Here is a 6104-nt window from a genome sequence, read left to right on the forward strand (position 1 = left end):
GCTCCCGAGCGTATACAGGAACACTAGTGCACCCGAGCCGTCCTGTCGTCGTCAGGTGTTTCAGACCGACCGACTTCCAAAAACAAGCCATTCCTCACTCGCTTAGGCCGAGGAACCCGAAACTCGCGTGCGACGCCGTTTTGAGGGCCTTTGCGCGTTAACGCCCCTGCTCCCCTTCGGGGGCCCTCCGCACGCTTTACCACGACGTACTACGTTATCTGCGTCGTGACAAAATAAGTTTTTAGCATACCGGAGACGTATGCCGGTTTACCGGACCCTTCCTGCGCACGTCCAGTGGCTACTTCTGACTCCAAAAGTGCCACTGCGCGTGCGCAGGAGGGGTCCGGTAAACCGGTATACGTCTCCGGCATGCTAAAAACGTCTAAAGACACACATATAGTAAGGGTCAAAAACTGAATGAACTGTACAAAAGTTCGCCATTTGGTGTCTTTAGGCGAACAGCGGAAAAAAAGCGATGAGTATAGAAGACGGAGGCCGGAATGCAGCGTGATCTGAAATAGCTAGGACGTCTATTCAATGCATTACCTGCCGTGTTGACTGAGCAGATAGCGAGCGGTCGGGTGTGCTGAGGGTGGAAGCACGCGTCCGCCTAGCGATGGCAACTTTCGAGTACAGTGGCATCCCTTGTGCTTCTTTTTTACGAACCATAGCGTGAAGCCCTGCAGCTGACGCAACCATAAAGTTTCGGGGGTAGCCGAAACACTTGTCTAACTACCGCGGCGGAGCCAGCGTCATGAAGCTGCATGCACACAGTAGGCCCACAGTGCGGTCCCGGCGCGAAGAAGGTGCTGCAGACTGCGTAATGCCGTTGACCAGCCCGGCGCCTGTGCGAGCTCTCGATGCAGCGGCGCGCGTGTACCATGGTGTGTGCACGCGGAAAAAACAATAGGCGGAAATAATTTGTATGCGCCGGTTTATGAGCACGTGAGTTATGCAAAGGAAAGATATCAATGGAAAAAGTGTTTTGCCGGTGGTTGTAATGTGCGTGAGCACACGTTAAGACGCTTCGAGTGTTCGCAGTGCAGCTCATTCGCTCCACAGGAGGTGAACACCAGGCCAAACGAGGCCCGGGAAAAACCATGTGGGAGGGGCATAGACATTTCGTCTTGTCTGTGCAGCTTACATCAACAGACCGCAGATATTCCACTGCATCGACCTGCCGATGCTGCGCCGAGAGTAAAGGCGACAGTCCGTGCATAACCTTTGGCCACACTGCATGAAGCTTTTTCGGCGATTACACTAATATAGCACTGAGAGCAAAACAAGTCGAAAATAACAGTAGCCCCTACCTGCAAAAAAAAAAAGTAACCAGGCCCGATTTTAAGCCGAAAGGAGAGGACTATAACATTTTTTAAATATTTTTTTGTCTCCGTATACGGGCAAAGTTCGGTGGCGAAGTGAGTCAGCGAGAGCCCCTTTCTCAGCATGCTGAGACGAAACGTCGCGAGGGTAAGGCACCAAAGCTCAATTTCCTGCAGGTCGGCACGGTAAAAACGAAGCACGGAATTGTAGAGGAAGCTTAAGCTCCCCCTTAAGGGTATGTCGCGATATCGTAACGGGTTAATTCCCATATATGCAGGTCATTCTCTAGCTTACATTTGTAGATCCCTGGGAGTCATCTTGCCCCTCCTGGCGCAGTGGTTAAGGGCTTCAGCCCCCCCCCCCCCCCCCCCCCCACCCCCCCCCCCCGCAATTTTTACGAACTGTCACGCACCGCTGACCAAAACAACCACCGGCGCCGGAAGTCATTCTGGATATTGTCACCTACAATGTCTTTTCCAGACTATAGAAAAGACATTCTGGCGCGAACGGGCAATTACGAAAATGTGTGACTGTTCATGCCGCAGAAATTTGTGCCGTTCATTGTAACAGCTAGCATCATGATCAAAATTACCATGCGAACACGAAAATTTTGAGGATATCAATAACCGATTTTGATTGGCCTTGCTCATTGAAAGCACTGCCCACGCGGCGTTTCCCAGCCTACACTCTCGGATATTGGTTATTTCAACTTGCGGCATCATTCGTGGCTTTCGTTTGTCCTTTTTATCAACCTGCTTTTACTTTTTATTTGAATCAAAGGAATACCCTTCTGTAATTATGGGTGCAGAATAATTGTCGCCGTGCAGGCAGTTAAAAAATACATGCTTTCGTATTCATTTCTGCATTGTTACTCTATTATTCTAAGCATGTGGTGCTGTCGCGACCGCAGCATAGCCCAAGTACATATCATACTTTTCTTCTTGCCTGGATCGTCTGTCTTTCCGTGTGTAAAGTTTACTATCTGCGATTGCGCAAGATGTTTATTTGCCCTGTTTGACGCATTGTATAGTCACTTTTGCTTAGATACGTAGATTTAATGGAGAAATACGTGTATTTAAATATCTTGTCGCGAGGTTTTGTGCATGCATACAGTGACTTTGTTTCTAGTGACACTTTCTTGTCCTTTAGCAAGTTGTAACTTCGCATTTCTAATGCTCCATTTCATCTTGGCGCTTCTAATGTATATTTTGCAGAACTCCTCGTTTATACATGTGCTCGCTGTTGCAAATAAAATTTCGGTGCAATTACTCGCAATACATGACCCGTGGCAGCTGCTGCTGCGCAGTACACTGGAACAAAGGACAGCGTCAATGAGATTTTTCCCTGGCCGTTGGATATGCACAAAATTGTAAAGTTTCTTGAACGACAAAGATTAATTAAAATGTTTGTCCCCTGCTTGCTCATTTCATGTCCTTTACGTTTTTCACATCAGCGTCACGCACTGCTTTGCTGATTTCGGACTGATATAGTTTTAGACATCGCGTGATATTTTCTTTACTAATTAAATACGCAAAAACACGGAACCATTGGTATCAGTTATGTCTGCCACAATTTTTAAGACATACGAATACATTCTTTTATTTAAAGAATACATATTTCACTTGTCTAGGCAGTGCGTAGCAGTATCTAATACACAGTGGCATTGTCAATGGCAATGCAGTCATTATTCTTGCGTTTGATTCCTGCACAAATTCTACGAGGAGGCCGCCCTGCAACATGAGCCCCGCCTGAACAAAATTTCTGACTACGCCACTGCCCTGCGATGGCAGGTGCTCCCGGCGGTGGGCCTTGTGCAGCCCGGGTTACTCTTACCGAGCGACCACTCATTAATTTAACTGCCACCTGACATGATGGGCAGACTGCTCACTATGCGGTAGATATGTTGTGATGACGCCGCAAGGTCACGTGACACAGGCGTCGCACCTGCCTCCCTCTCTGCCAAAGCCATGCTCGTGATTTTTCGCTCACGACGCCGGATATTCTGCGTAGCGGGGCATCTAACGCTTTCGCGTTAAAATATGCGCACCTACTGGGGCAACTTTCATGAGAAGCGGCAGCAGCCTTGTGGAGGTCGTACGCCACCGTGGACAAGGAAAACGAGAGGCGCCGAACGCGAACCACATGCGAGGCGACCTTATACAACCAGCAGCCGCGCACTACATCTCACACGCTGCACGAGAAGAAAAACTTGTCTTTCAGTTTAGGTCAAGCCGCGCGTATCTCCGCTGCAGGGTGGCCACCCGTGAAGGAGAGCCAAGCAGCAGCGCCGGCCTCCTTGCACCTCTCGTGCTTCCCGGCCGATAAAGACAAGGGCGTCACGTAACGCACATCGCATGCTTATTAGGGGAAAGGACCCTGCCCCGCATTCCCGTTGCAGGGGGCTTTCCCACGCCTCTGCTTCTCCGAGGGAGGTAAACAAGCGAGACAGTACGCGGGAACAGAACGAAAACGACGCTTTTATCCAACAATAAACATTTTAATCAAACAACGTGTTGCGCAACCATTCACTCTTTTTGTACACACGTACATACAAAACACGCCACATTATGCGCGAAAAAAAAATATAAAAAGAGGCTGTACAGAAAACTGCCATTGCCTGCGGTAATGCAACACAAACAAACAATGTAAAACACGCACACAAACATTGACCGCCATGATCACACTCTCTCTTCTCTTTCACATTTTTTTTCACAGACGCACACCGACACTAAGAGAGGTTAACAGCGTTCACAATTGCTTACAATGAACGGAAGCACGCCGGGCTTCCTTGACATCAACGAGTTCACAAGCGATTCCTTCCTCGGTACATACATTTAACATGGAACAAAAAGAACATGTACAGACGGTGTCACAGCATAAACAAAACATTTTTCCACGGGACAGGGATCTCGTAGTTCATCCTTCCCTGTGGAGGCGCTGAGCTGAACGACGGGCTTTCCGCGGAAGGAACTTAAAGGCATTGCGCCGGGCGCACTAACCGCGTAGAGGTCACAGTGCAGTGCACCCGAACCAGAGGGGTCGCCGGATGCTATGCATAAGGTCGGGAGAAGAATGGAATACCCATGTCACACGGCACTCATCGAAGGTCATGGCCATCGGTTTGGCATTTTATGGGTGAAGCATACGGTGTCGAAGGCGGCGAAACCACAAAGCTGAGTGCCCGCAATTGAATTTCTATTGAAGAAACGACCAGTATAAATAGGCAACCAGGTTGAGTCACATTGACCATGTGTGATCAGGCACGTGCAGTGCGATTCACCCATGAATTTCATCTGGGCTACCCTATCTATATGCACAGGTTCTTTATATTAACGATGTAGTTACGCTTTGGACGCCGCCCGTGGCCGATTTCTGTTCTGCCTTGCGTTTGGCCGCGCTGACTTCGACATGATGCTCCGCTAGAGGCATCTGCAGCAAGCACACCCTATTTTATCCCAAGGAAGCAGCAACGCAGCTACACGCCAGCTTAAAATTGGGCGAGTTGGCATGAACTCATGTTCTGGTGAGCACCGCAGCTAGTTGATGTGAGAACGTCTCCGCAACGGTTTTTTATATTTTTTGAATAGCTACAGGGCGCGCCCCCAAAAATCACGATTGGCGATTTTTTTTCAGTAGTAGCTGCGCCTATAGTGAGTTTACAACGCTAGTGAGAGTGTAAAAGCTAAGCGTCGTCCATTCCAGATGTCTATAAATTGATCTATAGTCAGCATGCAGTAACTTTCGTTTTTTCGCTGGCCACCATGGCCGCACACTGTAGCTGCCACGTTTTTACACTGAGGTTTTAATTGGGGGGGGGGGGGGGGGAAGAAACACACGCACCTGCCCGAAAAGCAAATTTGCATAATCCTCACGGAATAAAATGTTTAAAACCTCGTATTCTCCGAGTGCTCTCTACTTCGTTTTTACTTTTTATGCTGGCTTGAAGACTAACCTTTACTTCTCGTAGACCTTCGGCCTTCAAAGCCATCCGGCGGTCTTTGACGCAAATGCTCGCCCTCGGCTGCGTGCAACGCGCGTTTGAATGCAGAGGGCCCCGTACTCCAGCGGCCTTCGGGGCGCCTGTGTGACACGGGTATGAAGAGAAATGTTTGGCTTGCATACAGGGTCGGCCACATCGTCTCAGCCCTGCAGGCTCTCCCGGCATGTCCGAACTCGAGTTGGCCTGAATGACTTGACGTACTGGCGGCGTAGGGGAGGGGTGCGGAGCGGGCCGCGACCACCGTGCACGTGAACAGTCTGCAGCGTCCTTGGAAGACGGTGGTGCGCCGCACAGTCCGTCAAGGCACTGGCCGACTGCCATCGCGCACCACAGCTCCCCGTAGCAGCGCCGGCGGATTGCACGAAGGGAAGGAAATCGCCCAGGCAGACGCACACACACACACACTACAGGAGCAGCAGCGGCGGCGCGCGCATTTCCTTCGGAACGAGGACATCGGAGAGGCCGTGAGAAAGAAGAGGAAACAGCGGCCGCGTGGGCGCTCGCTAATGGCGCGCCAAATCGCTTTTCCCGCCGTGCGCGAAAGGAAAGGGACGAACACCGAAACGTACCACACTCACACGGGCGGAAACAAAAACGTGACGGAATGATCGGCATCGCTCGGCAGCGTGGCGCAGGAAAGGCCGTGTGGCGCAGTCCGCGACGCACCGGGAGCCCTAGTGTGTCAATGCAGCGGCTGTGGGTGGGCGTGCTTCGTTTCCGAAAGGAGAGCAACGGCCCGAACATACACGTGTGGCGCGCGGCGGAGGACTGGCCGCGGGCC

Source organism: Amblyomma americanum, chromosome 1, assembly GCF_052857255.1.
Source record: "Amblyomma americanum isolate KBUSLIRL-KWMA chromosome 1, ASM5285725v1, whole genome shotgun sequence".
Lineage (NCBI taxonomy): Eukaryota > Metazoa > Arthropoda > Arachnida > Ixodida > Ixodidae > Amblyomma > Amblyomma americanum.